The sequence below is a fragment of the Oryctolagus cuniculus genome, chromosome 16, assembly GCF_964237555.1.
Source record: "Oryctolagus cuniculus chromosome 16, mOryCun1.1, whole genome shotgun sequence".
In the NCBI taxonomy this organism is placed as follows: domain Eukaryota; kingdom Metazoa; phylum Chordata; class Mammalia; order Lagomorpha; family Leporidae; genus Oryctolagus; species Oryctolagus cuniculus.
The window spans coordinates 54,741,367-54,758,927 of record NC_091447.1 but is presented as its reverse complement, the minus strand read 5'-3'; the positions used below and the strand labels follow the sequence as shown (position 1 = coordinate 54,758,927).

At 58.2% G+C, this 17,561-nt stretch overlaps 1 protein-coding gene across 1 annotated transcript in view; it reads right to left on the bottom strand.

Moving 5' to 3' along the window:
* The window catches only part of VWC2 (von Willebrand factor C domain containing 2), a 103,293-nt gene that overhangs the window by 74,330 nt on the left and 11,402 nt on the right, over positions 1 to 17,561 (bottom strand). The window lies entirely within an intron of this gene.

Here is a 17,561-nt window from a genome sequence, read left to right as displayed (position 1 = left end):
AGGCAGGGGAGGGCCGATGGGAGGAGAGACAGGCAGTCCTCGGAGCAGGCCCTGGCCACCAGCGGTGTGGCCATCGCTCCTGCTCTCCTGGAGCAAGGCGGAAACATGCCTGCAGTGGTGCTGGCCTGGGGCTGAGGGCACACTGGCACAGCCTGCCCAGGATGCTGGGCTGTGAGGCATGGGGGCAGGGGTGCTGGCCTGGGGCTGAGGGGCACGGGCACAGCCTGCCCAGGACGCTGGGCTGTGAGGCATGGGGGCAGGGGTGCTGGCCTGGGGCTGAGGGGCACAGCCTGCCCAGGATGCTGGGCTGTGAGGCATGGGGGCAGGGGTGCTGGCCTGGGGCTGAGGGCACGGGCACAGCCTGCCCAGGATGCTGGGCTATGAGGCATGGGGGCAGGGGTGCTGGCCTGGGGCTGAGGGCACGGGCACAGCCTGCCCAGGACGCTGGACTGTGAGGCATGGGGGCAGGGGTGCTGGCCTGGGGCTGAGGGCACGGGCACAGCCTGCCCAGGACGCTGGACTGTGAGGCATGGGGGCAGGGGTGCTGGCCTGGGGCTGAGGGCACGGGCACGGCCTGCCCAGGATGCTGGGCTGTGAGGCATGGGGGCAGGGGTGCTGGCCTGGGCTGAGGGCACGGGCACAGCCTGCCCAGGATGCTGGGCTGTGAGGCATGGGGGCAGGGGTGCTGGCCTGGGGCTGAGGGGCACAGGCACAGCCTGCCCAGGACGCTGGGCTGTGAGGCGTGGGGGCTCCTGGCTACAAACGCACGGCAGCTCCGGGCTCCCCTGAGGCCTCCTGGTCCAGCTCCATCCACCACGCGTATCGCCATGGCCCCCAACACTGGCCTTACATTTGCCTCTCGTGCTTCTGAAAGCCATTGGCCCAAGCGCTGCCTTTTGGAGCCAGTTAAGTCATTAGATCCATCCCTGGAAAGGAGGTAGAGTCCGCTGCCCCCCACTTCCCTCCAGGTGACCCCCTCAGTGTCCCAGTGCTGGTCTGAGCTGAGTGAAGGCCAGACAGGACCAGCACATGCAGACCCCACCCCGCCTCTGAGAGCAGAAATCAGCAGATGGCAATTTGCATTTTCAAAGACACATGCATGGGGAGGGGGTGGCCAAGTGCATGGAAACCCCATTTGCCTCTGTGAACTCCATCAGTGACACAAACACCACTGGGGAGGGGCAGAACACAAGCGACACCCACGGACGCCCCCTGGCACGACACTGAGCGCCCTGTTACAGCGTGAAGCGAGACTGAGTCCAGCTCAGAACATCTGGTTCTCAGGTGCCTGACCAGTCACCCCGCCAGGGAGTCAGGACCTGTGTGTGCATCTGTGTGCGGCTCTGTCTCCCGTGTGTGTGTGAGCAAGTCTGAGTGTGTCTCTGTGTGCGTGTCGTCTCTGTGTGTGCCTCTGTGTGTCTGCATCTCTCTATGTGTGACTGTGTGGCAAAAAAAAAAAAAAAAAAAAAAAAAAAGAAAAGAAAAGAAAAAGAAACCTTGACAAACTCAGAGCACCCCAAAAACAGAATAGTGACCTGGTTTGTGCCTTAGAAGCTCTGGGAAATATTTTGGGCACAGTACGATTTTTTTTTCTTTTTTTGCCACCATAACCAGTGCTGCCCTTGCTGCTGCTGTCTGTCCTCGGGTTCGGCACCTTTGCCTCCAGAGCAGACAGACACTGCAAGCGGAAGGAGCAATCATTCTGAGTTTTCAAAGCAGAGACTTTGAGCTGCAAGACTCAGGCTTACCGCACATGAGCGGCAGCTCACCTCCCAGGGCTCCGAGCACAGCCGTAGGCCCAAAACGTGGACTGGATGATGGCGAGCCAGGCTGTACTGCCCCCAGGGGGGAGGGCACCACCCCTGTGTTCTCAAGGAGCAAGGGGGTGAGATATCAGGGTGTGCCTGGCACCCACCCCTGCCCCGGGCTGTCCTCCAGGGAGGAGGGGAAAGCAGCATTTAAGTTGGGAACATGAAGGGAGGTGGGGAGGGCCCCTCTGCCAGGTGCCAGCGGCTGCACCAGGGAAACAGCAGAGTGTGCAGCTGCAGAGGAAACAGCTCCAGGTGCCCAGGGCAGCCTCTGCCTGGCCCAGCAGCCCTCACACGGGGGAGCGCACCGTCAGATGGGGTTGGCTGGCCAGCACGTGCCCGAGACGCTGCTTAGGGCACTGGAGTGGTGATGTCAACACACCCATGTGCACAGGCTGGGATGTTATCTCCTTAAATGTTTTGCAACTTTATCAAAAATTTGATTGTGAGCTTTACCTTCATATTGAATGTTCAGACTCAACTCTGGGAAGGTTTGTTCACTTCCCGAGAGCCAGATCCGATGTTTGGATTCAAGATCTCTGTGAGCAGGTGCCTCTCAGGCTCCTTCCCGCCACCCGCGTCTGCCTTGGGCACCCAGGCTGGGCTCTGATTCACTCCCAGCCTAGGCCCCAGCCTGCCCCAGGCCCCTGGCAAAGCGAGGCTGCCTTGAGCAGTGGGAAATCTGGACAGCTTGCTCAGAGGCCCACTGCCCCGTGTGAGCACGTGTCCTCTCATTGCCTACCCATAGGAGGTGACCAGTCACCAGGGCTCTGCCCTCTGGCTGTGACTGGAGGGCTACAAAAGGGCAAGCTTGGTCCCTCTTGCTCACTCACCTTCCACCACCTGCTCTTCTTTTTTAACTATTTATTTGTTTGAAAGGCAGAGAGACAGAGACAGAGAGAGATGGGATGCTCTAGTTCACTCCCCTAGTGGCCGCAATGGGCCAGGCCTAAGTTAGAAGCCTGGTATCCCTCATGAGTAGCAGGGGCCCGAGCACTTGGGTCATCTGCTGCTGCTCTCCCAGGACCTGCAGGGAGCTGGATGGGCACTGGAGCAGCTGGAGTTGCAAACAGTAGCTTAACCCGGTTCACCACAACGCCGGCCCCGCCGCCAGGTGGTGACGCAGCAAGACGGCCTTCCCAGGTGCTGGCACCTTGGTCTTGTGCTTCCTTGCCTCCAGAACTGTGGCTGAAACGTTTCTGCTCATTACAAATTTCCCAGTTTCAGGCGTTCTGTGATCACAGCGCCAGCAGACTGCGATGCCCACCATGTATCTTCTGGTCCAACCTGGGCCAAAGCCCTCAAGGAGGTCTCAGAAGCCAGAGCTTTTTTCTGACATGGGGGTTGCCGTGAGCCCTGCCCAGGTCCCAGGTCCCATGGCAGAAGTCTGCTTCCATCATATTTATGCTCCTCTCTGCTGTGAGCTGGTGGGGCCCCACAGCCCAGGGCAGCCCCATCCCAACCCAGGGACCCACAGCCCAGTGAACCCTGCCCAGGATTCAGGCGCTCTGCTCTGACCCCTGCTGGGCACCTCTGCTGCTTCTGGGACACACACAGTGCTGGGCCTCGGACTGTGAGCTCAGGGAGAGCCCTGCCCCACCCACGCTCTGCTTTCCCGGACCCCACGCAAGCCGCAGCGCCTTCTCAGGAAAGCCCGTCTGACCTCTTGCTGCTCCCAGACCTGCACAGGCTGCCCCTTCTAGGAAGCCGTCTCTGATCCCCACGCGGGCAGAGCGGGACACTTCCTCCCCACTAAGCCATCACCCAGGCCCGTACCTGTACCCTGCAGAGGCTTCGGCTACTGCAGGGTCTGTCCTAAATCAAATGCCCCACACCCAGGTGAACGCAGCAGTCGGCCCAGAAGCTACGGCCAGGCATGCCCAGAGCTGCCGCGCCACAGAGGAAGTCAGCGTGGACTCTGAAGAAGCTGGTGGAGACCCAGGGCCTTCTCGTGGTCCATCTCACAGCTCAGGTCCGTGCTGCCTGGACACACACATTCCAACAGCACACAGCTCCGTGCCTCAGGATGGCCAGTGCAGCGTCCTGGAGCAGAGCACTGTGCCTTACACCACTGGAGATGGACAGGGGCTGGCAAGGGGCAGATGGGAAACCGTGCCCCACTGTCCTGGCTGTGGGTTCCAGCACAGGGCCTGGGGCCCAGTCTTCAGGGCCAATCTGGAAGTCTGGGCCACAGGGTTCTTTTTTGGCTCATTTCTCTCTCTCTCTTTTTAAAGATTTATTTATTTGAGAGAGATGCAGAGAGGCAATAGCATAGAAGAACCAGAGAGAGGGAGAGAATGAGAGAGAGAGAGAGAGAGAGAGAGAGAGAGTCTTCCATCTGCTGGTTCACTCCCCAAATGGCTGCAACGGCCACAGCAGAGAGCTGGATCGGAAGTGGAGCAGCCGGGACTTGAAGCAGCGCCCATGTGGGATGTCAGCACTGCAGGCAGTGGCTTCACCTGCTACACCACAATGCCAGCCCCTGGGCTCATTTCTCTAACCCACAGCTGTAACCCTACCAGTGTGGTCAACAGGGACAGCCAGCAAGCCAACCTCAGGATAAGGGACTGTGGTCCAGGGTCTGCCTGCTCCATGGCAGATCAGATTCCAAATTGCTGTTCCCATTCTAACCACTAGGTCCTAGGAAGCTAAAGAAGTGCCGTCTGCAGAGGCCTCTGCCATGTCGCACGTTTCACCCCACTGTGGAAACCAGAGCCGGGCGGGCCCAGCCACCATCATATCCTCGCCCCGCGGCCGCAGCCTCCACGGCACCTTTTTCCACTTGGACGAGGGAATTGCTCCTCCTCTCCTGAAGCTATTCTTTTCCCAGAACATCGTAATTAGGGGTAACCCAACCTTGAAACAATGCTACTTCTTGTCACAAAGCACAGCCCACGTCTCGTGCAGGACGCCTCTTCCCGTGGCACTTCCAAGGTGGGCGCACCGAGAATCTGGATGCCTCACCTACAGAAACACGGGCATTGGGGAAAGAGAATCCACTGTGAAGGCACCCTCCCCATGCCAGAGATAGTCACAAGTGCCACTGGATAAAGGCAAGGCTTCTCCCCAGCAGGAGTGGGGATAGAGACATCCTCTCTCTGTTCGTGCGTTCTGGTCCTGAGGCCAGAGAGGTGACCACTTGTGCCTTTCCAGGGTGTGGCTGCTATCTGGAGTGGTAAGAAGGGCCAGCAAAGGGAGTACATCGGACCAGCCTCTCAGACAGGTGCCTTCTCCCTTATGTGGCTTTCACGCCACCCCAGGGACTCGGTCTTACAAACAGCATTCTTAAAAATAGATCTAAGAAACAGACCCTCAAACATAGAGCAGAAGAATGAAGAACAGATATGCTGGGTCGTAACTTTTAGTGAAATCCATGTGAACACAACACGCATAGTCCAGGCTAAGTGACAGCATTCACTCAGTGGTAAGTAAGGCGGAATTAACCATAACCAGTGAGGCCCTTACATCACCCAGAATCATACACACAGCTGCACATTATTCACATGGGCAGCAGGAACTGTATAACAAACATTGAATTTACTTCCGAACAATTAAGTAGGAATGGGTGCCATAGTTTATATACGAAACCATTCTTTGATAAGATAGGCAGCCTATGAAAGTGGATCATGTTTAAATCAAATGCTTTGTACATAAACTGAAGATGTCTGTGATCATGAGCAGTGGGGAGGGTGGGGTTAACACTCCTGCCTGAGTCATCACCAGGAGCTTTCCCTCTTATCACATGTAGTGTACATTAATGAACTCAGGTGCAATTAGTCATCTAAGAAGCTTTGCATTGTTTAACTTCAAGACTGTTGATTATAGTCATTACACCCACGAAAGCACCAGGCTCTGAATCATAGCAGACAGCAGGTGCGACTCTGGCTCTGATCTCACATCTGCACACCAGTGCCCCCTATCATCCACCAGGAGCCCCACCTGCTTAGGAAGGCAACACCTTTTCCTCGGATTCAGCTGAACGGCCTCCTCCTGCTCCACGCTGTCCTTGGCAAGGGCGGGAAGTGAGAGCGCCTGTTTCAGCACTTGGACTCCTGAACAGCAGGCACCGCGACAGGTCCAGTGTGAGCGTTTCACTGTGAGCTGTGGGAGTTGGTGCTGTGACACCCCTTGCTGTGAGACGCACTGGCTCTGGGGCCTGGGGGACAGGGAACACTTCCAGGCTGACGGGTGGGAGGCGTGAGCATCCCAGGACAAGTTCCCAAGGAAATATGAAGCTGCCACAGACGGGATTCGCTTAAACATGGAGAAGAAAGTAAAGAATGACTAAGAGATTTCATTAAGGAACTTTCTCAACAAAAGCTATTCAACTTAAAAAAAAAAAAAACCCACAACTAACTCTCCTCCCCATTTTGTTATCCCATGCATCAGGAGAGAGGCTGCATTTATTGCCCCTAACTCCCAAATCAGTGGATTCTACAAAGACACAAAATAAGAGTAACTGAAATCAGGTCCAGGCCCTCATGTCTGCCTCCCCCAATTCTCTCCTTGAAACTCTTCTCCATCTCCAGACCTGGGAAGCCTGCCAGGCATGGAGCACAGAGCCCCTGTTACCAATGTCCCTAATTCCAGTCTGGATGGATGGGTGTCGCTCCCCCTCTTCGTGGAGGAACGACACAGGACCCTGCGCTGTTCTTTTGTCTGCTCGGCCCTCCCTGGGTTTGCTGCTGGTTCTTCCCGGGTTGGCTACTGACCCTTCCACCTCCGTGGAAGGGCGGTTCCCCCTGGCCACTATCCCCACTTCCACGGGGGAGTGGCACACCGCCGGCCGGCTCTCTTGGGGGCTGCACAGGTGTTCCTTCAGATAGATGTTCCTGGTGCATGTTGTCTCTCTCCTCCTTTATAGTCCTCTTCCACCAATCCCAACTCTGCTACCCACACGCCGAGTACGCTGCTCTCCTCCAATCAGGAGCAGGATCAGCTCCTGCAGGTCATCACTCAAGTTGGCGAGAGGCAGCTGCGTAGAAGTTGTTACTCCCTTCTCAGCGCCATATTGTGGGAGAGCAGATGCATAGAATAAGTCTTAATTCCAGTAACTTAGTCTAGTCCGAGTTGCTCCCCACAGATGGGGACCAATTCAGGCAACTCCCGGGCCAGAGCTGTTGCTCTGTCGCATCCGTGATCATCACAGCACTGGGGTCAGTGCACAGTGCTGAGCAGGCTGCTCCCGTGTGCCCGAGCTGGTGGTGTGAAGGTGGTGGCACCTTTAAGAGATGGGGCCTAGTGTGAGGTGGCTAAGTTACTGGGCATGCTGTCCACAGAGGGGATTAACACAGTTCTCATGGAACCCCAGTTAGTTCTACCAGAAGGGAGTTGTTAGCAAACAGAAATCCTGACCCCTCAATCTCCCCCTGGTTTCTCGCCTTGTCACATGATCACTCCCTCTCCCTCTCTCATCTGCCCCTGCTGTGGGATCTCTCCCTCTCTCATCTGCCCCTGCTGTGGGATCTCTCCCTCTCTCATCTGCTCCCCTGCCGTGGGATCTCTCCCTCTCCCTCTCTCTTCTGCCCCTGCCGTGGGATCTCTCCCTCTCTCATCTGCCCCTGCTATGGGATCTCTCCCTCTCTCCCTCTCTCTTCTGCCCCTGACGTGGGATCTCTCCCTCTCCCTCTCAGGCCTGCTCCTGCCATGGGATCTCTCCCTCTCTCATCTGCCCCTGCCGTGGGATCTCTCCCTCTCTCCCTCTCTCATCTGCCCCTGCTGTGGGATCTCTCCCTCATCTGCTCCCCTGCTATGGGATCTCTCCCTCTCTCCCTCTCTCTTCTGCCCCTGCCGTGGGATCTCTCCCTCTCTCCCTCTCTCATCTGCCCCTGCTGTGGGATCTCTCCCTCATCTGCTCCCCTGCTATGGGATCTCTCCCTCTCTCCCTCTCTCTTCTGCCCCTGCCGTGGGATCTCTCCCTCTCTCATCTGCCCCTGCTGTGGGATCTCTCCCTCTCTCCCTCTCTCTTCTGCCCCTGACGTGGGATCTCTCCCTCTCCCTCTCAGGCCTGCTCCTGCCATGGGATCTCTCCCTCTCTCATCTGCTCCTGCCATATCTACCATGGGCCCTCACCAGAGGCAGAACCAAGAGGACTGCCCGATCTTGGACTCAGCCTCCAACACTGTGAGCTAATTTAATCCATTTTCTTTACACCATACAAAGCCTCGGATATTTTGTTATAATAGTGGAAAACCGACTGAACCAAGCTCAGTCGATATTGACTGAATCGAGAGATACACGGTTAGAAAGACATGGACACTAAGATTATAATTTGATGGAAAGCATGAAAGATAAAGTCTGCAGCCTTACTCAGGGAGAGCTGTGCAACCCGTCACAGAAACCTGCTCAAGGACGAGGTGCCTCCCCTGAGAAAAGGAGAAAGAAGACAGATCCTCTACTGAGAAGAGCCATGATTCCTAATCCCCAGAAAGAACAGACACAGATCCAAGTAAGGCACAGACGCCAAGGCAGTGACTTTAAAGAAAGGCCCGGTGGAGGGTGAGGAGTGTGCGGAAATGGGTCAGGTGAACATACAATCTGTGGTCGGAAGGGAGAAACCAGGGCTGGTTTTGAGCCTTCTACAGATGCCATGCACATTAATTTTTTAAAGTTTATGCATTTATTATTACTTATTTAGAAGGCAGAAAATACACACACATATACAGAGGGGGGAGAGAGAGAGAGAGAGAGAAAGAGAGATGGACCATCCACTATATCACTCCCCCAATTACCCACAACAGTCGGGGAAGGGCCAGGCTGAACCCAAGAGCTAGGAATTCCATCTGAGTCTCCCACATAGGTGGCAAGGACTCACGTACTTGAGCCATCACCTGCTGCCTCCCAGAATGCACACTGGCAGGAAGCTGCATCAGAAGCAAAGGTGGGACCCAAGCCAGACTCGTGTACGGGATGCAGGCGCCCACGGAGTGGCTCACTTCCCTGCTCCACAACGCCTGCCCCTGCCACGCCACATTCTGTGTAGGTTCTCTCTGCACCACCTGTCAGTGTCCTCCTTAACAGCTAAGAATTTATGCTGAATGACCAAGGAGTCACGCCTTCTTACCCAGCTGACAAACTCTTTTTAAAACCCCACTACAAAGTGTACAAGAGGTCAACACAGCCATCTTGCAAACTGGGAAATGCATCCTGCAGATCAGAGACTCCATGCAAGAACCCGAGGAGCAGGCTCCCCAGGTCACATAACCAGCGCATCCGTCCTTCCACTGAGAGCCGCACAAGCTTCCCACGCTATTGCGGAAGCTGGTCTTCTCAAGGAGAGCTATCAAGAAACACACGGCACCCACCTCAAAGGCTTGGTCTGCTGAGGGAAATCAGAGAAGCCAACCCAGCAGCAGGACATGCCAGCTGACAGCCTCAAAGGCAAAACTGCCATTGTTGGTGGAAATGACAGGGCAGCGAGCAAACTGGAAGACGGTTAAGCAAGGCAGGAAGATGGGGAAGGCGGAAAAGACAGAAGGGCTGGGGTGGGCATTGAGCTGAGGGGTGAGCATGACTGCCTCCCATGTCAGAGGGCCTGGGTCCAGTGGCCAGGTCTGGGTCCTGATCTGCCCAGGTCTGCGTGAGCAGCAAGCAGGAGCCGGGAGCCTGATGAGCAGCAGATAAGACTCGAACAACTGGGTCACTGCCACCCATGTGGGAGACCTGGCTTTTGTTCCTGGCTTCTGGCTTTGCCGCCCCCTTCCATCCCCCATCCCTCCCCTCCCCACCACTGTTTGTAATGTGAGATATGAACCAGTGGATTGGAGTTTTCTCTCTATATATAGCTCTCTGCTTGTCAAATAGTGAACACCTGTAAAAGGGGAGGGCAAGGTAAGCAAGAGGATGAAGGGTTGAGACAGATGTCAATGTCGCTGTACATTCTAAGTGCTGGGCGGCCATAGTGAAGAAGGGCAAGAGCAGACTAGCCTTGGGAGGCCGAGAGCGCACACACTGGGACTGCTCCTGTACACATGGGGATGTGGGGTAAGGTGACAGATGCCCTGTGCCCATGGCCCCTGCACCGCAGGGCAGGATCAATGTGGACCTACTGAATACATGACAACCCCTTCACACCCATCAGGCCCAGGAAGAGGTAGTTCTCTGGCTTCCACCCCCAGCACCCATCCTTACCCAGCTGCGAGCTCACTCACTACATTACAGGGATCAAAAGCAGTGTGGCTTCAAATCCACACACGGTGTACACATGGGTAAGTGACTTGGCACGGCTGGATCTCAGTGTCCTCACCTGTGCCCTGGGAACTGGGACAGCAGCCCGTGCACAGCACTGTAGTGCGGATGAAATGACCGGAAGCACACAAAACTGGATAAATGCGGTTGTTGGAGTCATGAAGATGGAACTCACAAGTACCAGTATTTAGAATATGCAAGAATTCCAGGAAATCAATTGTGAATTATTTTTTAACTGAAAGGAAAAAAAAAAACGAGCAAAGTATATTCAATGACAATTTGCAAAAGAGAAAACAGACATGGTCCATTAATAGGCTCCTATGAAGAATGTTCCCTCTCAGGAAAGCGAGAATCAAGGGAGGTCGTGTTTTCTATGTGCGGCTGAAGGGGGCGCAGGGTGACATCAAGCCTGGGCAGAGGAGGGAGGGCCAGCGCAGTTCTCACGCTTGCTGAGACGCAGATGGGACGACGGCCGTGGATGCTGGCACACAGGAGGTCGTGGCAAGAGGACCAGGAGCAGGGACATCTTTGCGACTTCTCTTCTTGCCTTCAGTCTTGCGCGGGAGGAGGCATTCAGGTGGACTCTGCAGTCAGCCCCTCAGACCTGCCCTCCTTGGGGGTCGGAGCCCCCAGAGCAGAAGGCCCCGCCATCTCCCTCAGGATGCTCGGGGTCTTGTGGGGAAGGTGGGCTCCACGGTGTGCAGACAGCAGGGGCACAGATACCCCCAGCTCCGGGACGCTGGCCCCTGGCTCTGTCACTTCTCAGCTGGCTGCACACTCAGAAGAGAAAGGACAGGGTACTATTTACATGCCTTGACTGACAACCTAAAATCCTCTCTGTTTTCTAACACAGGAAAGGTAGGAACAGCTGTCTGTAAATAAGTGAATGGAGACATAGCCTGCTAACCGGGTGGAACAGCAGACAGCACTGCAGAGTGATGAGTGAGTCTGCGGGCTCACAGCCAAACCTCACACACAAAGAGAAACAGGTAAGTGACAAAGAACACACGTGGCATGGTGTTATTTGCATAAACGCCACCTTCAAGGATTTCTGTAGCAGTGGGCACAGGCTCAGGAGGCCAATGAGGAAGCGCGCCGAGCGCTAGGGACTAACCTCATGCAATGGCGACGTCCGAGGAGGAAGGAGGGAGGGCAGTGCTGGGTGCACCCTTTCATCTGGGTAAGTTAGCGAATCAGCGCCCAGTGTGACAGGGTCATAGCACCGAGGGGCCCTACGCTGTGCCCCATGCCATTCGGTCACATTTGATGAGTTTTAAATACTTACATACTGTAGATACCCATTCTGATGCAGAACTCACGCCACAGCAAAGGCCATTCAGTAGCTGCCTAAAATATGCCGCCCCCACTCCCACTCATTGCCCCGACGTGTGAGCGTCAGATCGAGGGTCCCCGGTCAGGGTTTCTGTGCGGGGCACACTGGAGGCATGAAGAACGCGATCTCCGCTTGACACTCCCTGGAGGGTCGGTCAGCACCCACCACAGAGGACCAGACACCAGTGTGCTCTGAGATCTGGAGAGCCGGGCAGGGGTTGGCAGGCAGGCCACAGGCCCCCAACCCCCAACCTGCGTGTGGCCCTGGGAACACTGCCCCTGGCTGAGTGCGTGCGGAGTGGCAGGAAGCATTGCACACGCCTTTCTGTCCTTGAACCACAGGAGGCTCCCACGGGCGCTCCTCCAGCCTCCCCACAGGAGGCACTGGGCTGGCTACAGCCTTGGCAGAGTCAGGGCGTCTCCATGCTCCCCGGCAAAAGCCACGGTCCAGGAAGGGCAATGGAAGTGCAGGCAGGGCCACGTCCCCATCAGCATCAGCACAGGGAAAACTGCAGTTCTATGGGGACGGTCCTCAGGGTCCTTGTACAACACGGGGCAGGGAGGGGGGCATCCGGGAGACCCAGCGGGCACGGCCCTGCCAGTCCTGGTGCCTGGAGCACACAGGTGCAATCATGGCGTCCAGTTCAGATCGGAGGCCGTGGTGGGGTAGAGCACCAGACTCCCCACCCAGGCCCACTTCTGCCCCTCCCTGACCCTGGAGCTTGCGCCTCAGTCTTCTTATCTGGGGAATGGGGGTGGTCAAGTGGCACTTGCCAAATGCTCAGAGCACTGTGTGGCTCTACCATTGCGAGTGGGCTGATGCACTTGTCTCAACGTGGCTTCCATACAAAGGTCCCCTCACCTGTCTCTCACCCCGTCTCTCTCCCGGGACCCGCCAGCCTGCCTAACCGTGAGCCAAGTTACTGTCTGCTATTGTTGCTCTCAGTTCTGCTCTGGCTGGAGTTCTGCCTGGCAAGAGCCAAAGCTGAGGATCAGCCACGGCGCAAGAAGGAAGAGGTGCCTGCAGGAAGTCATCCCAAGAAAAGGGGACATTTGGAAAGACGGACTGAGGGCAAGGGGTCAAATGCCATGACCCGGCTTAGGTCAACTTGTGACTGGTGCACGTGTGACAGAAGCATCCCTCTAGGTCAGGGGGCATTGGGAGCCCCATGCTGGTACCCACTCCCCAGCGGGAGTCCAGGAGGTATCTGGGAGCCCCTCGTCACAGCAGGGAGCCCCTCGTCACAGCTGGAGGCCCCTCGTCACAGCTGGGAGCCCCTCGTCACAGCAGGGAGCCCCTCGTCACAGCTGGGAGCCCCTCGTCACAGCTGGGAGCCCCTCATCAGAGCTAGGAGCCCCTCGTCCCTCCTCACAGCTGGGAGCCCCTTGTCACAGCAGGGAGCCCCTCGTCAGAGCTGGGAGCCCCTCGTCACAGCTGGGGGCCCCTCGTCACAGCAGGGATCCCCTCGTCCCTCGTCAGAGCTGGGAGCCCCTCGTCAGAGCTGGGAGCCCCTCGTCAGAGCTGGGAGCCCCTCGTCACAGCAGGGAGCCCCTCGTCACAGCTGGGAGCCCCTCGTCACAGCTGGGAGCCCCTCATCAGAGCTAGGAGCCCCTCGTCCCTCCTCACAGCTGGGAGCCCCTTGTCACAGCAGGGAGCCCCTCGTCAGAGCTGGGAGCCCCTCGTCACAGCTGGGGGCCCCTCGTCACAGCAGGGATCCCCTCGTCCCTCGTCAGAGCTGGGAGCCCCTCGTCAGAGCTGGGAGCCCCTCGTCAGAGCTGGGAGCCCCTCGTCACAGCTGGGAGCCCCTCCTCACAGCAGGGAGCCCCTCGTCACAGCAGGGAGCCCCTCGTCACAGCTGGGAGCCCCTCCTCACAGCAGGGAGCCCCTCGTCACAGCAGGGAGCCCCTCGTCAGAGCTGGGAGCCCCTCGTCAGAGCTGGGAGCCCCTCGTCACAGCTGGGAGCCCCTCGTCAGAGCTGGGAGCCCCTCCTCACAGCTGGGAGCCCCTCGTCACAGCTGGGAGCCCCTCGTCCCTCCTCACAGCTGGGAGCCCCTCGTCAGAGCTGGGAGCCCCTCCTCACAGCTGGGAGCCCCTCGTCACAGCTGGGAGCCCCTCGTCCCTCCTCACAGCTGGGAGCCCCTCGTCACAGCTGGGAGCCCCTCGTCAGAGCTGGGAGCCCCTCGTCAGAGCTGGGAGCCCCTCGTCACAGCTGGGAGCCCCTCGTCAGAGCTGGGAGCCCCTCCTCACAGCTGGGAGCCCCTCGTCACAGCTGGGAGCCCCTCGTCCCTCCTCACAGCTGGGAGCCCCTCGTCAGAGCTGGGAGCCCCTCCTCACAGCTGGGAGCCCCTCGTCACAGCTGGGAGCCCCTCGTCCCTCCTCACAGCTGGGAGCCCCTCGTCACAGCTGGGAGCCCCTCGTCAGAGCTGGGAGCCCCTCGTCAGAGCTGGGAGCCCCTCGTCACAGCTGGGAGCCCCTCGTCACAGCTGGGAGCCCCTCGTCCCTCCTCACAGCTGGGAGCCCCTCGTCAGAGCTGGGAGCCCCTCCTCACAGCTGGGAGCCCCTCGTCAGAGCTGGGATCCCCTAGTCCCTCGTCACAGCAGGGAGCCCCTCGTCCCTCGTCAGAGCTGGGAGCCCCTCGTCACAGCTGGGAGCCCCTCGTCCCTCCTCACAGCAGGGAGCCCCTCGTCACAGCTGGGGGCCCCTCGTCACAGCAGGGGGCCCCTCGTCAGAGCTGGGAGCCCCTCGTCACAGCTGGGAGCCCCTCGTCCCTCCTCACAGCAGGGAGCCCCTCGTCACAGCTGGGGGCCCCTCGTCAGAGCTGGGAGCCCCTCGTCACAGCTGGGGGCCCCTCGTCAGAGCTGGGAGCCCCTCGTCAGAGCTGGGAGCCCCTCGTCACAGCTGGGATCCCCTAGTCCCTCGTCACAGCAGGGAGCCCCTCGTCACAGCTGGGAGCCCCTCGTCACAGGAGTGACCCTGACAATCAGATGCTCAAATGGCAGAGGCACTGTCAGGTGGGGTCACGGGTACCACGCATCCCTCTTGGGTACAGAACACAGCAGTGGGCCCTGGGGGGTTTGGCACAGAGAGGAGAGACCCTGAGATCAGCGGCTGTGATGAGAGCCACACTGGGTCCCATCACGGGGCCCAGGTAAGAAACAGGCATGCCACCGTCATGAGGCTACTGTGGGTCCCTCCCAGCTCTGCACAGGAGCCATGCTCGGAACAGAGTAAGGAGGGAGATGCGTCTCGGGAGAACTCCTAAGATGCCAAGCTGTCGCCCAAATGTGACCAGAAGCACGCAATCCCCATAGCCTGGGGTGCCCCAAAGAGGCTGAGAACCTGGAACTGAAACATGAGTTTTGAGCCATCACAGGTCGTGGGCAGACACAGAGCTAGAGGAGCGTCTTTAACTGAAAACACGCTGCCTCCACGTTTGCACATCGGCGTTTCCTGGCCTAGCTCGCTCTACCTGTGCTCCTGATCACAGCTCAGATGAAGAAGGAGGAGTCAGAGGCACAACCTGCAGGTGGCCTCCCTGGCCTGTCACTGTCACAGCCTCGTCACCAGGTGGCGAAAGTGTCCTTCCTAGCTGCCCACCGCATCAACCTTTGTGGCAGGAAACGCAGCCTGTGGAGTTGCAGCCTTACCCTCACATAAACAAAGTCCCCGTGAGCGTCTGCCCACCCGAACCCGGCACTCCAGGCTGGGGAAACGCAGAGCCACGCCTTCTCACTCTCCTGTCCTGAAGGCCACAGGCGCGGTGAGCTGCCAGGCCAGGGCAGCCGCTGAGCCCAGGCCATGCGCACCACGGCCCAGACAAGTGCTTCCTCCATGCGTGTCAGGCCCTGGACCGAGGGCTCTGTCCGCCCCTGATTACCTACAGAAACCGGGAAGGTGATGTGTGCAGGGCGCCCCCTTCCTTGCGATAATCACCGGGCACGACAGCCCTTCCTGCCCTTCTCCGTGTTTCTTACTGGAACCTGCCTCATGGAAGTGCCCGAGTCAGCGCCAGCCCCGCGCTCCAGCAGACGGGACCAGCAGTAGCCCTGGCAGCCACTGCAGAACTCAGTCCGCCAGAGGCCCCGGGGACGGGCAGGTGCCTGCCCCATCTGATGTCCCTTTCCCCGTCGGGGTCTGCACAGACCCCACGCTCCCTCCTGTGCTACAAGGCGGCACCAAGATGAGCCGGCGCTGATCCAGCGCAGGCAGCCGCAGAGTGAGCGACACAGAGCCCTGGCCGCCCCGCCCTTCTGCGAAGAACATTCTTTGCGGTTCTCATTGGCTTTCTGCTCTCTGTCAGAGCGGGAATTTGTGTGCAAAGGGACTTAATTCAGAACTGTCCCAGACACTGTCACTTCCCGGTGTCAGGAAGAAAGCAGCCCAAGGGCCCACGGGGAAGAGCAGACATGAAGGACAGCACAGGCATCGCTGGGATGCTGGAGCCAGCCTTGGCCACTCCCAGCTAATTCCCGGGTCATCTGGGGGTGAGTGCCGGCCCTGTGTGCACACACCTATTTGGTGCAAAGAGCTGGACGGCCAGGCCTGGCAACACTGTGGAATCTGCGGGAACAGACTCACCCCCACCACCTGCACATTCCAGCCAACTGCAACAGAGCGTTCAGGAGGCAGAAGCAGGAGGAGCTGGGGCCAGGGGTGCAGGAGGCCAGACCAAGGGCCCCTCCGTGGGCACAGGGGGGCTCTGGTCTCCCACCTGGGGAATGGAGATGACGAGGAACTGCTTTGAAGGGTAACCTGCACACCCACACATTCCTAAACTAAGCTCTGGCAGAAGTGATGTGACCTCATACCGGCACCACCTACTGGGTCCAGCTGGGGAGAGAGAAGGCCTCTGACAAGTTTCATCAAAAGTGGAAACTTTCCTTACAACAGCTCAAAGATCAATGCCCTTTTGTTTCCGAATTAAAGGATTGCAGCTGAGAAATTCTCGGGAGAAAGAGGAGGGCTTAGTTTCACTGAATTCGGTGTAAATGATGGAAATCAGACGCCTACCAAAGGACAGGCCCCTAAAGGCGCGTCCCTGGGGGATGAGAGACTCACATGTGCTGTGTGAGAGGCCCCGTGAGAACAGTGGGCTGGGCACAGCGGCAAGCGGGCAAATGTGGTGGCCCCGGGCCCTGCACCTACAGGTGCAGCACTCCCTCTGGGCAGTGAGGCTGCTCCTGACCCGGGGTGCGCCCCTCTGCCCAGGGCTGTCCTGGCTCCCACAGCAGGGCTCACCCCAGCTACAGAATGCCACACACGCGCCTGTCTGGAGCCCCTCTGATGTCAGTCACGGTGCCATTCACGTCCCTTCCGCGTTACCACCCAGCATGTGCCGGGCCACCATGGGTCGCACAGCTGGCGTCTGGAGCCCCTTCAAAGTGTTCTGAGAGCCCAGCACGTGGTGGAATCTGCTTGCAGCTGAGGACGGCTCCTTCCGTGGGGCTCAGGGCCCACCATCCGTCACTCACACCTGCAGCTGCAAGGAAGCTGACGGCTGACCCTCAGCCATGCCTGTCATCCCTTGCTCTCACCCAGAAGCAAGGCAGGCTTGCTTTCTTGGCCCCTGCATGCAGAAGGCAGCGTCTTGTCAGAACCCCTCCTCCTTCTCAAGCAACCACCCTTATACCTCTGCAGGTGCGGCCCAGCCACAGCACAGCAGCTGGGAGCGAAGGCGCCGAGAGCACTCCCGCCTGGCGACGAGGGGACGTCAGCAGCCTCCCGACCACCTGCTACAGCCAAGGGCATCTGAGCACTGGCCTGGCTCCTGCATCCACGGAGCGCCGGTGTCAGCAGACAGCAGGCACAGCCCCTGACGCACCAAAGCAACTGCTAAGTAACGTGCGATCTTCCCTACACTAATGTGACAGCATTTGCTTCAAGCTTCCTCACACACATACTGAGATACCTTTTTACAAAGCACCAGAATTCAAAAGCAAATTATAAATAAAAAACTTTCTTCTGGGGCCGGCATTGTGGCGTAGCAGGTAAAGCTGCCACCTGCGATGCCAGCATCCCATATGCGCACAGGTTCCAGAGCCAGCTTCCTGCTAATGGCCTGAGAAAAACAGAAGATGGCCTGAATGTTTGGGTTCCTGCCACCCCAGCGGGAGACCTGGATGAAGCTCCTGGCTCCTGGCTTTAGCCTGGCTCAGCATGCACAATTGTGGCCATCTGGGAAGTGAACCAGCAGACGGATTTCTCTCCCTCTCTCTCTCTCTCTTTTGTGTGTG